The sequence below is a fragment of the Tenrec ecaudatus genome, chromosome 1 (genome assembly GCF_050624435.1).
Source record: "Tenrec ecaudatus isolate mTenEca1 chromosome 1, mTenEca1.hap1, whole genome shotgun sequence".
In the NCBI taxonomy this organism is placed as follows: domain Eukaryota; kingdom Metazoa; phylum Chordata; class Mammalia; order Afrosoricida; family Tenrecidae; genus Tenrec; species Tenrec ecaudatus.
This window is the reverse complement of record NC_134530.1, coordinates 187,129,725-187,149,150: the sequence shown is the minus strand read 5'-3', so window position 1 is coordinate 187,149,150 and position 19,426 is coordinate 187,129,725. Positions and strand designations below refer to the sequence as shown.

Below are 19,426 nucleotides of genomic sequence, written 5' to 3'. Positions count from 1 at the left end.
AAATGTAAAGATTCATAAAGCAAGAAATAAGACTATGATGATGATACAACCATTTTAACATAGTAGGCACTCAATAAATACTTAGCAAATACATCTTTCGCTTTTTAAGTCTTTACTTTTGTAATATCCTAATATTTTATAATAAATATGCATGACTATAATAAACACGGGGAATATAATTTTATCTCCTAAATGATCCATAAAACGATATGAAACAAACCTATTTTATCATTATTAACTCCTCCTAATGAGCCATAAAATTATCACTAATAACAACAACGTTTGTCATCCTGGCAAACTTCCCAGTTATTTTCCACCATATCAAGGAAATCAAAACTGTGAAGGGTTGGAAAGCATAGAAGAACTTCAGTAGACTGAAAGTAAATGATAACACTTTAAAAGAAAACCAGACACTGGGTGAATATTTAGGCACAGGAGACATCAAGTTAGCAGAAATACATCTAGATTAAAAATATGTACATATAAAAGGGAAATAGAGGATAGAACTAGGAGGCAAGTGGGCATTGAGGGAGGCCAAAATACAGGCATGTACAAATGTAAATAAATTTATATGTAATGATAGAGAAATGGATTTTCATACATATATGTTAAGTATTAAGTTAGCATATGGACATTGGGCCTATACTCAGGTACTCCCTCAATGCAAGAACACTTTTTTTTAATAACCAGGCATTCCATGATGCTCAGCTTCCTGACACTATTGCTGAAGACAAAATGGGTGCATGAACAAATGTGGTGAAGAAAGCTGATGGTGCCTGGCTATCAAAAGATAGAGCATCTGGGGTCACAAATGCTTGAAGATAAACAAGTAACCATCTAGCTGAGAAGCAAAAAAGTCCACATGGAAGAAGCACACCAACCTGTGTGGTCATGAGGTGCCGATGGGGTCAGGTATCAAGCATCAAAGAACCAGAACAAAAAATCATATCAATGTGAATGAGGGTAAATTAAACTGGGTACATTAGAGAAACAAATCCACAGAAACTCATATGTATAAGAGAGAATTTTATATAAAGGATAAGTGCACATCAAGAAAACATCCCAACCCAGTGCTCCCCAAGCCCACAGTGCTGACTTACACTAATCCATAAATTCCTCCTCCATTTCACAAAACATGCAATGATGCTGACTACAGGAGGAAAGACAAATCAGTGAACATGTAAGCATCTCAGTGCTGGCAGGGGTCTTCACATGGCTGCTCCAGCACCCAGCACTGCATCGGGGCATGTCCATCTGGCCTCTCCACAGGGATGTACTGCAGGAAGTGAGTCTTGCCAGCTGAAGCAGGGAACTGGTTAAGGCAGCTACACCCTGGTCCGACCATCAGAGAGCAAGAGACCCGAGAACTAGAAAGGTGAGGCTCACTGAGTCATTTATCCCTCTGCCCTTCAATAACCCCACATGTGTTTATCAGAACCAAAGAAAAAAATTCAAGGTGTGAGTCACAATACTGAAAGATTCTATGGACAAAATATTGAATGATGCAGGAGGCATCAAGAGAAAATGGAAAGCATTCATAGTCACTGTACCAAAAAGAACTAGTCCACATTCAACTATTTCAGAAGGTAGCATATGAGCAAGATTCAATGATGTTGAAGGAAGACGTTCAAGCTGCACTGAAAGCATAAACCAAAAACAAAGTTCCAAGAATTGACAGAATACCAATTAAATGTTTCAACAGGCTGATGAGGCACTGGAAACACTCACTTGTCTGTGCCAGGAAATTTGGAAGATAGCTACTGGGCTAACTGACTGGAAGAGATCCATTCCAAAAAAAGGTGACCCACCAGAATTCTCAAGCTACCAAACAATACCACTGATAACACAGGCCAGCAAATTTTGCTACATATTACCAACAACTGTTGCAGCAGTACATGGAGGTTCAGGCTGGTTTCAGAAGACGACAAGGACAAGGGATATCATTGCTGATATCAGGTGGATCTTGGCTGAAAGCAGAAAAATATTTACTTGGTTTTTAAAGTGACTTTGTCAAGGCAATTTACTGTGTGAATCATAACGAATTATGGATAACCTTGAGGAGAATGGGAATTCTAGAACCCTTCAATGTACTCATACAGAACTTGTACATGGATCAAGGAGCAGTTCTGGGAATAGAACAAAGGAATACTGTGTGGTTTATAATCAGGAAAAGTGTGAGACAAGGTTGTATCCTCTCTCCATACTTATTCAATCTGCATTATATGATGAAGAAAGCTGGATTATATGATGAAGAAAGTAGTATCAGGATTGGAAGACGGCTTTAACTACCTGCTGTATGCAGATGACACAACCTTGCTTGCTGAAAGGGAGGAAAACTTGAAACAACTTGCTGATGAAGATCAAGGATTTCAGCCTATATTCCAAGTAAAGAAGACCAAAATCCTCACAACTGAACTAGTAGGTATTATGATAAATGGAGAGAAGATGGAAGTTGTCAAGAATTCTGTCTTGCTTATATCCACAATCTATGCTCATGGAAATAGCAGTCAAAGGATCAAAAGATGTGGTGCATTAGGTAAATCTGTTGCACAAGATCTATTTAGAATACTGAAAGCAAAGATGTTACTTTGAGGACTAAGGTATGCCTGACTCAAGGTATGACTAAGGTATGCCTGACTCAAGCCATGTATTTTCAATGTTCTCATATGCATGTGAATGTTGAACATTGAATAAAGAAGATTGAAGAAAAATCAATGCATTTGAATTGTGATGCTAGAAAAGAATACTGAAAGTGCCATGAGCTGCTAAAGCTGATATATTTTGGAAGAGGTACAGCCAGAGTGCTCCATGGAGGGAAGGATAATAAGACTGGGTCTATTCTTTGGACATGTTGTCAGGAGAGACTGGTCCCTGGAGAAGAGCATCATGCTTGGTCAGGTAGAGGGGCAGTGAAAGAGAGAAAGGTCCTCATAGAGATGTGTTGACACAGTGCTTGCAACCATGGACTCAAGCACTGTAACGGTTCTGAGACGGTACAGACTGGGCAGTGTGTCATTGTGTTTTACATAACTGAAGGTGAAAACACACTCAATGGGACCTAGTCAAAAAAAAAAAAAGAATAAAGATGCTTGGGTGTTGGGTATTGGTGATGGTATTTGCCGGGTTGCAGGAAGTGAGTTCTGCCTCAGGAAACGAAATGAAATGCTGCTAGGTTCGTTCTTCACAAGTCTCACAATCTTTTTCCTGTGTTGGAGCCCATTGTTGCAGACACTGCAACCATCTCATTGAAGGGTTTTCTCCTTTGTGCTGACCCTTTATTTTTTAAAACATAATGTCCTTCTCTAGAGGCCAGTCCTTCCTTAATAACATGCTCAAAGTACATGAGACAAAATCTTGCCATCCCCTCTTCTCAGCAGCATTCCAGCTGTCCTGCCAAGGCAGATTTGTTCATCATTATGATAGTCATGGAGCCAAAGAAGTATCTTTCTTCTACACTTTAGATATATAATCAGGAAGGATCGGTCAGAAGGATTTCTCCCAAGTGTCTCTCCCAAATGTATGCCAAACTTAAGCATGACTATACACTTGGAGGTCATCAGAAGTAGGTCAGGGTCATTCTCCTTAAGGGTTATCAGCAATCTAGACCAAGCAGACACCACTGTTTATTCCACAACAAATAGGGCCCACTCCCTTCTGATAAGGATAGTAGTTGTCTGTTGCCTTGTAGGAAACGCCAGAGGTCAAACCCGCCCTTGAATGACCAAGGTTTGGCTGCCATCATGAATCTAGGGTCCACCCATCTTGTCACATGTATACCCTTAGACCTTCCCATTCCCATGGGTACACCACTAACTCATCCCCTTCCTATCACGCTTATGCCTACCATACATCCCCTTCCTATGATGTGTATGCCTATTGTACTGCCCCTTTCTGTGATATGTGGTTACCTGTAATCATGCCCCCAAGGAGATATAACCCTTGGTTAGCAATAAAGTAAAGGCTTCCTCCTGCTCTTGCTCCTGAGGCTCCCTCCTGCTCTCGGACCTGGGGGCTCCCTCCTGCTCTCGGACCCGGAGGCTCTCTCCTGCTCTCTGAGGCCCGGGCTCCCACCACGAGGACCACCAAGCAGGGCTGAGGTGAGCATGCTACCATGAAATGTGTCTGACTCCATTATTCCAATCTCTCCTCCACCTCTCATGCTCTCTATGACTTTTCTATAATCTTTACTTATCGCTGTACAATTGCACCCTAGAACCTGTGATGATTTATTTGGGACCCTCCTCACCCCACAGGAGACTAAAGTTGGTAAAGTGTTTGTGAAAAAGAGGAAGACACTCAATGAGATGAACAGACACAGCGGCTGCCACAATGAGCTCAAACATAGGAATAATTGTGAGGATGGTGTAAGAGTGGGCAGTGCTTTCTGTTGTTCATAGATTTGCTCTGAGTTATAACTGATACATAGCACTTAATAACAATAAACCCACTAAATGTGGGAACATGAGGCAACAGTGATATAGCCACAAGAAATACAATTTAAGCAATACATTTCTTTTGTCAGCTCTCATTCCCCAGAATATTGACAAGTCTTTCCCTTATTATTCTTACACATACTTCTAATGTAATATATGAAGAGACCTGGCAATGCAATGATTATTGCTTGGACGCTGACAGAGAGGTCAATGGGTGGACTCACCAAGTGACTCTGCAGAAGCAGAGTCTGACCATATGTTCCTATAAAGAATACAACCTAGGAAATCCTATGGGATAGTTATACTTTGTACTACCAGGACACTATGAGTTATACTTTGTACTTCCGGGACACAATAATGAAAAATCACAATACCTATATGACCATTTACAACATTTATATTTTGCATGCTTTTCCTCCTCCTCTGGACTCTGAGCTATTTGAAGGCTATGAGTAGGCCTTTTCCTGTCTTTACATAGTAGCCCTTCCACACATAATAAATAATAAAATGAAGAATATTTTTATTGTTGCTGTGTTTTTGCAATGTGCTCATATACTTAAGGAAATTGGGAAGGAAAACATTCAAGATATGAAAGATGATAAATGGGGTAAATTCCCTACATGAACATACCAAGTGACTGATCCAAAGGATATCCCATTTTCTGACAATATATTGGGGTTTGGAAACATTTTAAGAAGCTAGAAGTTGAGGATATTTGGTGCTAATATTCTCAACTTTTCTCATGAAGTTTAACTTTAGAAAAGTTCCTGAGAGACCATACTTAAAGAATAGGGTTGGTAGAGTCTCTTCTAACATGCCTACTTCCACTCTGTTTTTATGAACAGTTTCCTCGTTTTTTTCAGTTGCCCTGAAGTTTACCAGTCTTCTCTAGAAAGTAGGACTGTCCAGAGTACTATGCATGTAACTACACCCAGGTACTGTGGCTACTGTTTTCTGCACATCTATAAAATAAGAATAATAGTATCTATCCCATAGTGTAAAACTTAAAGGAAAATGAAGAATTACTCAACTCGCTACCTGGCATACAGAGCACTGAAGTGTTATAGCTCTCATTTTTATTGTTGTTTTTATTAAGTCCTCAGTTTTCCTACCCACAACTTCAAAGTAACTAGAAAAGGCAGTATAGGTTTGTCTTTTTTCCCTCTTATTATCCACTGATTTCTGACATGCAGAGAGCAGAGAAAACCACTTGTCTAACACTAAAAGAAAGTAGAATATATTTAAAAAACAGATCAAACAAAATAAATATGTATGAAACTTCAATCAAAATAATAGAAAGGCTTACTTTAACTTTGGATACTCCTGCTTTGAGGGGGGGGGGACATTTCTATCAGCAATGTTTTTGTCTTAATCAAAACAGAAATTTTAAAAATGAGTACCTAATAACATTATAAAAAGAATAGAAAAGAAATGCTTTTAAAAATATTGTATAAATTATAAAATTGGGAGAATTAAAGGCAAATTTCCTTTCTCCTCTTTTTAATTAAATAAACATAAAATAAACACAAATAAAATATGACTATTGGGAGTTTTCAAGATTTTTTTCCCTTTAATTTTACTCTGTTCAAATAAGGAATGTTGAAAATAATATGGGCAACAAGTTGCAATAGACTCGCTTCCAAAAACATAAGCTATTCATCATGCAAATTAGTAGGACTTCAAGTCTTCAAAGGTGATCATGGTCCTATCAGTCACTGAAGAAAGGGAGATATATGACTGAAAACTATAACAGTATGTATGTGACCATGAATACAAGTCTTTCGTTTCTCACATAACAGTCAGAATATACTTGTCCACATTAAACTGAAATACAAGTGTAAATAATAAAAGTTAAAATAAATGATCTCTAATTTCTAAATTGTTATAAATTTCCCACGGTTAAGAGTGAGGTGATTCAATATAGAGAAATCGTTCAGAGAAAAGGCAGACCTATGCTATAACTAAATTATCATCACTGTCATTCAAAATCTAGTCACTGGTTTCTAATTAATAATCACTGTAGCTGGCCCCAAGCAGAGCCAAACTGACCTGCTCCAGGGAAGTGGGTGTGGTGGAGAGCAGAACTGAACCTACAGGTTGGGGAGAGAGGCCAGCATGCCACACCCACACCCACAGGGAGGCAGGCCAGGACAGAGGAACAGAAAGAGAGCCAGACTGGACCCCACACTGGCACACCAGGTTTAGAGGATGACGTCCCTGTAGGGAACTAATGGGTCACACAAGGGACAGGGCAACCGACAACAGCACGTGTCACGTTGTCCCCTTACTGGAGCAGACTGCGATAGAGGACATTTCTGGAGTCACAAGATGGGGAAGGAGCGCAGTCTAAACCCCCCAAAATGGAGCGAATCAAGAAGGGAGCATACCTGGATAAATAATCCAGAGGAGAAAACAACAGGACCAATGGTTCTGGGGAGACATTGCAGAGGGGAAAGGGGGGAAAGGAAGTAGTGTTAACAAACTCAGGGACAAGGAAACAACGAATGATCCAAAAATCAGTGGGGAGAAGGGTGTAAGAGGCCAGGTAGGGCTTATGCAAGGGTAATATAACCGAGAACAAACACTGAAACCCAAATGAAGACTGAGCATGATAGTGGGGCAAGAGGAAAGTAAAATGAAATAGAGGAAAGAACTAGGAGGTAAAGGGCATGTATTGAGGTCTAAATACTGGTATGTACATATGTAAATATACTTATTTATGATGACAGGGAAATAGATTTATGTGCATATATGTATAGGCTTAGTATTAAAGTAGCAGATGGACATTGGGCCTCCACTCAAGTACTACCTCAATGTAAGAACACTTTGTTTTATTAAACTGGCATTCCATGAGCTCACCTTCCTGACATGATCGCTTAAGACAAAGTGGGTGCATAAACAAATGTGATTAAGAAAGCTGATGGTGCCCAGCTACCAAAAGATATAGCGTCTGGGGTCTTAAAGACTTGAAGGTAAACAAGCCATCTAGCTCAGAAGCAACCAAGCCCACATGGAAGAAGCACACCAGCCTGTGTGATCACATAGTGTCAAAGGGATCAGGTTTCAGGTATCAAAGAAGAAAAAAATAAAATAATTGTGTGCTCAGCTTCCCAATATGGTCGCTGAAGACAAATGGGTGCATGAGCAAATGTGGTGCAGAAAGCTGATGGTGCCCAGCTATCAAACGATATAGCATCTGGGATTTAAAGGCTTGAAGGTAAACAAGTGGCCATCTACCTCAGAAGCAACAAAGCCCACATGGAAGAAACACACCAGCCTGTGTAATCACAAGGTATGGAAGGGATGAGGTATCAGACATCAAAGAAAAAAAGTCTTATCACTGTGAACGAGGGGGGGTGTAAATTGGGAACCCAAAGCCCATCTGTGGGAAACTGGAAATCCCGTTACAGAAGGGTCGCAGGGAGGAGATGAGCCAGTCAGGGTGCAACGCAGCAATGATGAAACACAACTTTCCTCCAGTTCTTAAATGCTACCCCCCCCCATCATGATCCAAATTCTACCTTACAAATCCAGGTGGACCAGCGGATGTACACTGGTACAGATAGGAACTGGAAAGACAGGGAATCCAGGACAGATAAACCCCTCAAGACAAGTGGTGAGAGTGGCGATACCAGGAGAGTGGAGCGAAGGTAGGGTGTACAGGGGAAACATTACAAGGATCTACATATAACCTCCTCTCTGGGAGATGGACAACAGCAAAGTAGGTGAAGGGAGACGTCAGGCAGTGCAAGATATAACAAAATAATAATTTATAAATTATCAAGGGTTCATGAGGGAAGGGGGAGCAGGGAGGGAGGGGAAAAATGAGGACCTGATACCAAGAGCTCAAGTAGAAAGCAAATGTTTTGTGAATGATGATGGCAACAAATGTGCAAATGTGCTGGACACAATGGATGTATGTATGGATTGTGAGAGGCATTGTAGGAGCCCCCAATAAAATGATAAAAATAATAATAATCACTATAGTTGCTGTGATTGACAAAAATGTATCATTAATTGTTGAAACCTGACAATCATACTCAAAGAAACTGATAGCTAGCACATCTGACCCAAAGGACAATTAACAACACTGAGTTAACGTCTTTCTTAATAAAGAAGATTGTGCATTTTCTCATTAAAAAAATACCTTGAGAAATATCAACACATTTCCTTAATTATATAAAAGTATCTTGTTCCCCATATCCTGTATAAGTACCACTTGCTAATCAATTGTGCCATTGGAGCTCCCTTTTTTCAAAATACTAAGTGGTGAGGAAAAAGCAAAGAAGTACCTCCTAGCAAGTTATAACAAAATACATATATAAAGAAAAATACTAACATGTTATTTTTCAACTGTTTGGCAAATATTTTACATATTATCTAATAAAATAGTTCCATCATTCCATCATATCATGGAGAATTGTACAATCACCCTCACAATTTTAGAGCTTTCCCCTCCCTCTGGTTAAATCACCTTTAAGATGATTTACGCAATCACAGTCCATTCTAGTGCTCTGTCTTCATTAGTTACTCCCCAAATCCCCTTTCCCTCCTTGTCTCCCCACCCACCCTGCATTCCCTATATCTCCCTGTATCCATAAATATCATGCATCCCCTCCTCTTGTGCTTCACAGCTGGGAGACACAACAGAAAATAATAGAAAACAAAAATTACACTAAGGTAATAAGGGTAGAAACATAATAATATATACACAAAAATACTAATAATGCATAGGAAGGAAAAGATGCCCAATAGTAATCAAAAGGCCAGGGAAGAAAATTTCTGTCAGGGAAACAGTAAGAGATACTTGTAACCAGAACAAATTCAGGTCGAATCTATAGGGTAGTCAACTGACCAAGTATCGAATTCAATACAGCATAATCAAAATTACAATGGTCTCTGCCTGATAGTATAACTATCGTCTATGGCTAGAGCAGGTTTGCCATTGACCCAGTCTGACTAGATACTCTGCAGGTGGGTTGTGGGCTCTGTCCCCCACTGTCCTCCACAAATTGGGTGTTCATAATTTTGCTCTGATGCTTTTCTCCTCACGATATTTGAGTTTTGTAGTTGTCATCTTTGGATCACAAAAGCTGTGTGCTTCTTCCATGTGGACTTAGTTGACTCCTTGCTAAGATGGCTTCTAGTTGACTCCTTGCTAAGATGGCTGCTAGTTGACTCCTTGCTAAGATGGAATACAAGTGTTTAAAACCCCAGTCAGTATTCTGATTGATAGCCGGGCACCATATGCTTTCATCATCAGACTTTGCTGTAGCACCCTTATCTTCTGTGATCATTTCTTGAAGCTGAGTATTGACCAAGGCCATGATGTAAGAACTGACTATTTTTAAATGGAAGCTAGGATTTAGTGTGAGCGCCAAACCCATTCCTGGATCTCTGCCTCTATTTTATTTTGTGTTAAATTACTTTGCTATAGTTTGAGAGCCAGTTCATATGTCATATCATTCTATAGTTCAATCATATCAAACCTAATTATATAATTTCTTGCATACTCATACAGGTTTGCCAAAACACATTTTTCCTTTCTGGAATTCTTGACATCATCTACCTATTATCTCCAACACCCCTCAATAGCCACCTTCCCCAAATCCATGTTATATTTTCTTTCCCTTTAGGCTCAACATTCCTGTATTTCATTTTCTGAAAAATAATAAAACACATCACACAGCTTCAAGAAGATGAGCTCCAATGGTGACGCAACTCTGAGATATGCTCTAATGTAAAAAAGCAAAACCAGAATATAACAAATGGCCATCACAGGGTTATCAGAATAATATATGTTTTAATATAGCATGACAGTCGTTGATGTACCAAGACCTTGTCAGCCAAGAGTACACTGCTCTTGAAAAAACTGTTTTATTCTACCTCAGACACCATGTTTTTACAGGTTAAGTCCTCAGGTTACAAATGTATCTGGGGTAGAGTCCAGTTCACTTAACAGGTTATTTTTTGAAATATAATTTAAGAAATGTATATTTTAATGTATTATTAATTGGGAGTTAATACATATATCATATCATTCCACACTTCAATCATGTCAAGCAGGATTGTACAGTTGCTACCACAATCAGTTTCCAAACATTCTTTTTTTTTTTCCTGGACTTCTTGACATCATCTCCCTTTTACTTACCCCCCAACCACCAGCACCACCACTGCACCACAACCCACCCCAACCGTTATTCTAGCTGCTGTCCCTATATAAACATATACTAGGCCCTCAATATATGGGAGTTTATTATATCATTTTATGAATTAAGAAAGTAAGGTTTTAGAAGATTAAATATTAACCAAAACCCTACCACTAGTCCATAGGTAACACAAATATTTAAGTGCACAACATCTAACTGAAAGTTGGCAATTCTGGAAAGGGGGACCTGATTACAAGGATCCACATGTGACCTCCTCCCTGGGAGATGGACGGCAGGGAAGGGGGGGAAGGGAGACTCCAGATAGGGCAAGATATGACAAAATAGCGATGTATAAATTACCAAGGGCACATGAGGAAGGGGGGAGCAGGGAGGGAGGGTGAAAAAAAAAAGAGGACCTGATGCAAAGGGCTTAAGTGGAGAGCAAATGCTTTGAGAATGATTGGGGCAGGGAATGTGCGGATGTGCTTTATACAATTGATGTATGTATATGTATGGATTGTGATAAGAGTTGTATGAGCCCCTAATAAAATATTTTTTTAAAAAAAAGAAAGTTGGCAATTCAAAATCATCCAGTGATGCTGCAAAACAAATACCTGCCAATCTCCAACTGAAAAGTCTCAGCTTTGAAAACCCTATGCAATGTAGGTCCACTCTGCAATAAGTGTGGGCACCATGAGTTAAAGTAGAAGAAATGGCGGTGGTTTGATATTGGCAATGCCACCAGTACAGTTATATCTTATCTACATGTACACTATTTACTTACAACAACAACAAATTATTGAGGCAGAAATTAAGAACAAGTACAGTAAAATGAAGCCAGAGTCAATTAATCAATTATTGACTCAGTCAAATATTTACTAAGCACTCATTAGATGTCCACATTTTAAAAGGGGATATACCGTATATACTCATGTATAAGCACATTTTTTGTGTGGAAAAATTGGGGTTTGGCTTATACATGGGTCATTGGTACCCCAGAGAGGTGTAGCATCTCGCTGGGGAGGCCCCCCCACCCCCGAGGTAATGGGATGAGCACCCATTATCTCACGGGTGGTTACCATTTCTCCGCTGTTCATTCAAAGCCCTACTGACACTGCAGGGATTTGAATGTTTCTTTACTCACAGCTAACCAAGTAGAGCCATCCTATGACATGGTCGGCTCCAATTCTTAGAAGCACCCGTAGTGATTCACTTATACCCGGCAGCTGAACTGGTAAGGATGTGTCTGTGGCTGTGCTTCGTCTCTCCCTTCTGGTCTCTGTGTAACCTGGATCCCCTCCTGCACAGACTACACCCCCTCCTCTTGGCTAACACACCACAGGGGGGAGGGGGCGCATTACCATGAAAGTTCTTTGTCAAAGTCTTGTTTTTTATCCTATTAGAAATGGATACTCTTGAACCAAAACAAAAACGCCAGTCATATGAGGCTGGTTTCAAAATGAAGGTTGTGGCAAAAGCAGAAGGGAACAATAACAGTATTGCAAGTAGGGAATTCTGTGTTAATGAAAAGAAAGTGAGGGAGTGGTGGAAAATGAAGGCAGACTTGGAAGCAGATTCCAAAAGCTAAAAAAGGTCGTCGTGGTTTAACGTCTTTTTATGGGGCTCTAGAGAGTGAATTGCATAAATGGGTTATAGAGTGTCGTCAAAATGGTTACCACGTAACACGCATGGGAATCCGCATACGTGCTCTACAAATGGTTAAGGATGATAAATATAAAGCACCAGGCATTAAAAAATTTGCTGCATCAGCAGGATGGTGTACCCGCTTCATGAATAGGTTTGGCCTACTATGTTTGAGACAAAGAACAAAGATTTCCCAGAAATTGCCATAAGACCTTGAAGAAAATATTATGTCATTTCAGTCATTTATTATAAAACAAAGAAGGATTTATAATTATGACCTGGCAGATATTGGGGATATGGATGAAACTGCCATGACTTTTGATCTTCCAAGCAACAGACCTGTGGCAAGTTTAGGAGAAAAAAACCATTTTCTCAAAAGCACAGGAAATGGAAAACAACACTTTACAGTTGTTCTATCATGTTTGGCTAATAGAACTAAACTGTGTCCGGTCATTATTTTTAAAAGAAAGACCTTGCCTAAAAAGATCGATTTCCTACCAAAAATTACTATGCATGCCCAAGTTAAAGGCTGGATGGATAAAGACGGAACAAAAAAATGGCTGGAAGAAATTTGGAACCGACGACCAGGAGCAGCCTTAAAGAAAAAGCCATCATTACTTGTTTGAGATATGTTCAGAGCCCACCTATCTGAGGACATAAAAAAATTGGCAAAATTTAGTAAAGTTACTTTAGCTGTTATTCTAGGTGGGCTTACATCTGTACTTCAGGGTCTGGGTGTATCTTTGAATAAGCCTTTTAAAGACCATTTGCGAAGGATGTGGCATGAATGGATGTCATCTGGTCAAGCCTGACTAACAAAAGGAGGAAATCTCATAAAGCCTGACCTAGAGTTAATACAAAGTGGGTTTGAGATGCATGGGAAGACATTCCAGAAGACATGATGTGACATGCCTACCAGAAATGTAGTATTAATAATGCTATGGATGGCAGTGAAGACTGTGTTTTGTATGAAAATGACAGCAGTGATGGTGATGACGGTGATCTCAGTAAGGACAGCGTCTATGATGACCTCACACCAGCTGAAGCTCTGAATTGGGATACAGATGATGAGGAGGAGTCCAGTTTTGAAGGATTTTAACTCTTTACATTTTAGCTTGGTTGCTGATTGAGCTTGGGAATAGTACTCTTAAGGTATCATTGTTGATACTTTCTTCTTTTTGTTGAACCTATTTTCCCCTTACGGTGCTGGTTTACTAATGTTAAATGACTTGTCCTTTTAGTTATGTTTTTTTATTAAAATAAATATTTAAATACATTACCCCACTGACGTCTCAATTTTTAGTAATTTTATTTTCATTTGTTATGATTATTGAAACTCACCAATAGCTTCTGCATTTTCCACCCTAGGCTTATACTCGAGTCAATCAGTTTTTCTGGTTTCCCAGGTAATAATTAGGTATCTTGGCTTATACTCAGGTCGGCTTATATTCGAGTATATACAGTAGGTATGCTGCCTGCCTTTTAGTAATTTATATGTAGGTAGATAAAAGGAAAGATAGATATACAACACCAGAGCAGAACACTTCTATTTTAGATGCTGATACTGAAAATTCTATAATTAGTGGAGGTAAAAAAGATAACTTAGATCAGATACTTCTAAGCTAAAGTCACATGAAGTAGGTCAATTAAAATCTTAGTTCTAATTTTCTCCAAAAACAAAGCAAAAAAGGGATTAAAAATGAGGGGTTGCATGTATGAATGAGTCCCACAAATAAAAGATTAAAACATGATTTCACTCAGAAAGCTAACTTCTTCTAAACTATGCAAGCAATTGCTTTTATATAAAACACCCTGAATAACAAACCTGACTAAGTCTTTGAAGACATTTGTACCCAATCTACAGAGTATTAATACCAAGCCTTGATTGAAATACAGGATGCAATATATTAATATCCTTCCGTAATCCAGTCTCTGCATTCTCTTTAATCTCAACTTTTATCATCTGGTGCTCTTACAAATGATCTATTTGTATTTTACCAAACACACACAATACTGTTTCCCATCACTCAAACCTTCCCTCTGCCTGGACGGTTTCATTTACAATGGCATCCATATATTTCTGGTTAAATCGTGTTCATTATTAACATCTGTAACTCATTCTCAGGAATGATATTATTCAATGCACACCATGGGTTCTCAACTGAGGACAAATAATCCTAAAAAATAAGACACTCCCGCATATTGAGAATCACTGTTCTACATGGGGTCAGTTCTTGAAATTGATGGTTACTATGTTCTATGAAGTTGCTATGAATACTAAATTAGTGAATACTGAACTATACTTGTGATGGAAATAATGGGTTGTTGTCCTGAAAGCCTCTAATCACATTTTCATCAACTAACTAATACACAGTCCTTCATGTGTGTTTCTGTTTTTGATGATGATTACTTAGTATATGTCCTAGTCTTCTATAGTTACATTTATAGAGAAACTGGGATGGATAAAAATTACAAAGACAATGATGGAATTGGTGATTATCTGGGGACATATGAGAGAAAGGGAAGGCGAAAGAGAGACTCAGCATTATGAAAAAGGGATAAATAGGTATAACCTTGACTGTGATGATGACTAAACAGCCTCTCTTGATATGATGGAAACATTGAATTGAATATGTTAATTACAGAAAAGTTTCATTTTAAAGAAAAGAAAAAAATGACCTTGAATATAGTTAACTTTAAATTATGCTTTGCTGATGGTGCCCAGCTATCAAAAGAGATAGCATCTGGGGTCTTAAAAGCTTGAAGATAAACCAGTGGCCATTTAGCTCAGAAGCAACAAAGCCCACATGGAAGAAGCAAACCAGCCTGTGCAATCACGAGTGCCAAAAGGATCCGTTATCAGGCATTAAAGAAAGAAAAATCATATCATTGTGTGTTCACCTCCACGATACAATTGCTGAAGACAAATGGGTACATAAGCAAATGTGGTGAAGACAGCTGATGGTGCCTGGCTATTAAAAGATACAGCATCTGGGGCCTTAAAGGCTTGAAGGTAAACAAGTGGCCATCTAGCTCAGAAGCAACAAAGCCCATGTGGAAGAAGCACACCAGCCTGTGCAATAATGAGGTGTCAAAGGGATCAGGCATCATCAGAACAAAAAAATTTACCATAGTGAATGAGCGGGGGAGTGCTGAGTGGAGACCCAAAGGCCATTTGTAGGCCACTAGAGATACCCTGGCAGAGGGGTCTCGGGGAGGAGATGAGTCAGTCAGGGTGCAATGCAGCAATGATGAAAAATACAACTTTCCCGTAGTTCCTAAATGCTTCCTCCCTGCCCCCACCCCACTATTATGATCCAAATTCTCCTTTGCAAGTCTGGTTAGACCAGAGGATGTACACTGGTACAGATAGGAACTGGAAACACAGGGAATCCAGGGCAGATGATCCCTTTAAGACCAGTGGTATGAATGGCGATACTGGGAGCATACAGGGAGATTATGTTGGAAAGGGGGTACCAATTACAAGGATCGACATGTGAACTCCTCACTTGGGAATGGACAACAGAAAAGTGGGTGAAGAGAGATGTCGGACATGGCAAGATATGACAAAATAATAATTTATAAATTATCAAGGGTTCATGAGAGAGTGAGAAGTGGGGAGGGAGAGGAAAAATGAGAAGCTGATACCAGGGGCTTAAGTGGAGAGCAAATGTTTTGAGAATGATGAGGGCAATGAATGTACAAATGTGCTTTACACGATTGATGTATGTATAGATTGTGATGAGTTGTATGAGCCCCTAATAAAACAATTTTTAAAATTATGCTTTTGGGTATATATTTTTAAATGATTCAATTTGGGGCTCATATAACTCTTATCACAATCCATACATACATTCATGTGTCAAGCACATTTGTACATTGGTTTCCATCATCATTCTCAAAATATTTGCTTTCTACTTGAGCCCTTGGTATCAGCTCCTCAATTTTTCCCCCTCTTTCCCTGTCCCCCTCCCTGACGAGTCCTGGATAGTTTGTAAATTATTATTCTTTTGTCATGTCTTACACTGTCCAATGTCTCCCTACACCCACTTTTCTGTCATCTGTCCCACAGGGAGGGGGTTATATGTAGATCCTTGTGATCAGTTCCCCTTTCTACCTCACCTTCCCCTTACCCTCCTGGTAGTGATTCTCTCATTATTGGTCCTGAGGGGGTTACCTATTCTGGATTCCCTATGTTTCCAGCTCTTATCTGTACCAGTGAACATCCTTTGGTCTAGCTGGATTTGTAAGGTAGTTTTGGGATCATGACAGTGGAGGGGGGGGGGAGAAAGCATTAAAGAACTAGAGAAAAATTGTACGTTTCATCGGTGATATACTGAACCCTAACTCATCTCCTCCCCACAACCCTCCTGCGAGGGGATGTCCAGTTGCCTACATATGGGTTTTGAGTCCCCACTCAACACTCCCCCTCATTCACAATGATATGATTTTTTGTTCTTTGATGCCTGATACCTGATCCCATCAAGAACTCATGATAACACAGGCTGGTATGCTTCTTCCATGTGGGCTTTGTTGCTTCTCATCTAGCTGTCTTCAAGCCTTTATGACACCAGATGCTATATCTTTTGATAGCTGGGCACCATTAGCTTTCTTCACCACATTTGTTTATGCACCTGCTTTGTCTTCAGCAATCGTGTCGGGAAGGTGAGTATATTGGAATGCCCATTGAATAGAACAAAATGTTCTTGTGTTGAGGGAGTACTTGACTTGAGGTCCAATGTCTATTTGCTACCTTAATACTAAACCTATATACATATATGCACATAGAGCTATTTCTCCAATGTCATATATATTTACATATGTACATGCTTGTATTTATACCTCAATAAATGCCCGTGGCCTCCTAGTTCTTTCCTCTATTTCCTTTTACTTTCCTCTTGCCTCACTATCATGCTCAACCTTCATTTGGGTTTCAGTAATTCCTATTGGTTAAATTGCCCTTGACCAAGTCCTACCAGGCATCCTACACTCTCCTTGCCATCAATTTTGGATCACTTGTTATTTCCTTGTCCCTGGGCTTGTTAACACCCACTTCCTTTCACCCGCCTCCCCCTTTCCCATGTCCTACTGGAACCTTAGGAGCCATTGTTTTCGCTTCCAGGTTGTTTATTCCGCCTATCTTATCTAGATAGACTTGCAGATATAATAATATTCATAAAAAACAAGACAGAGATAAATAAAACAACAAAAGAAAAGAAAATGACAACAGAATAAACCAATGACAAAAAAAGAGTAAAGTCTGTAAATAATTCAAGAACTGTTTGTTGACTTTAGGAGTGTTTTCCTGCCTAACCTGATGGGTGTCACATCCTAGCCCCAACATCTATTTTTGGTCTTCCCTCAGGACTTCCTTGATCTGCTCCCCTTGCTGTTCTGTTGCATGCCCTTAGTGTTTTGCCTTGGTGTGCTGGGGTCAGATTGGGCACAATTCCTGCAATGTGTTTCCAGTGTCAACATGGGTCAGTGAGGGATGTCGTGTCTCCTAGTGGGGCTGGCCATATGGTCCTCTCTGTACATTGGCTGCTCTGAGCAGGGATATCGTCCTCAAGGCTTGGTGGTCTAGGATGTGCTCCACTCTCTCTTCCTCCCCCTTCATTTGCTCCTGTGTGCTCTAATCAGACATGTCCTTCTGCCTTAGCTGTAGCTTCATTGCTGTCCTCTGAAGTGAATTCTTCTGGGGGCCAGGGGGAGAAGGTGTCTATCCATGTAGTTGGGATTGGGGCCGGCCCCTCAGATCTCTTTATTGGTTCACTGCTTCATGCTGGTAACTTGGGGGCATTTTTAGAGTTTTACTGGCCTATATATTATATATCATATAATTCAATAGTTATATAATCAATTTTAGAATATTTACTTATTTGGTGTACTCATTGTCATTTTCTTCCCACCTCCCCTGCCATACCTCACAAGAAACCATGAATGCAGCTATTGTCTATACAGCTCTATCCATCTTGGATTACCTATATAGAAAACCATAGAAATAAAGAAAAAACAAAAAAAGCCCAGATCTCTGGAGGATAGCAAGACTATTCACCTCCCTTGTCTATCGTCAGTGGGGATTCAGAGGAGGTATAATACCTGTGTGTGTGTGGACCCTGTGAATGAATTTTTGGGGCCCAGTGTCAATAGCCTTCCAAAAAACCAGTATTCACAATTTAAGCTCTGATACCATTCCCTCCTTCCAGTTTGGATTTTATCATTCACAATGTTTGGATAACACAGACTAGTACGCTTCTTCTGTGTGGGCCCCGTTGACATTATTAACTCAGATGACTGCTTGTTTGAAAACAAGCCCTTAAGACCCCAGATGCTATTATTTACAACTGGTTTCATCACCACACTTTTTTTTCTACAGCACCAATATCTTCAGTGAACTCTTCATGAGGGCGAGCACCAAGCAGGGCCATATCATAAGATCCAATTGTTCTCAGATTGGGGTTAGAATTAAGTATGTGCCCCAAATCCATTCATATATCTGTAGTTTATTTATGTCTCTAGTTTACTTTAGAGACATCATTATCATTTTATGTTAGGGAACATTACTAGTCATCCTCCTGAGGCATGAGGTAATTCTTTTTTTTTAATCACTTCATTGGGGGATCTTATAGATACTATAACAATCCATAAACCAATTATATTAAGCAATCTTATACATATGTTGCCATCATCATTTTCAAAACATGATCTTGCTACTTGAGCCCTTATTATCAGCTCCTCTTTTTCCTTCCCTCCCCTACCTTCCCACCTTCATAAACCATTGATAGATTACATATGTATATATTTATATCTTATGCTGACCATCTGCTGTATCCCTTAGCCCATGTTCTGCTATTCATCCCTGTTCAGTCCCCCGCCTCCTGATTATCATGACCCCAATTTTACCTCACAAATCTTGCTAGATCGTAGTATGCGCATCGGTACAGATAAAAGCTTTCAAAAGGAAGCCAGGACAGATAAACAACCCCTCAGAAATAGTAATAGGAGTAGTGATACCATGAGGGTGGAGTGGGGGGAGCAGAAGGGGGGCCCAATAGCAATGAAGGTAATTCTACTGATAATGTCATTAATTTAGGCTTTGGGTATTTAAATCAGTAAAACTGCCAACAAAAGCACAAAATGTGTAAAACATGGTGCTAAAAAAATTGTGGGCAGCATGCAAGGTGAAACAAGAATGTTTTA

At 39.6% G+C, this 19,426-nt stretch overlaps 1 protein-coding gene across 8 annotated transcripts in view; it reads right to left on the bottom strand.

Annotated features, from left to right (window-relative positions):
- Positions 1–19,426, bottom strand: part of RABGAP1L (RAB GTPase activating protein 1 like) — an 828,618-nt gene that overhangs the window by 573,903 nt on the left and 235,289 nt on the right. The window lies entirely within an intron of this gene.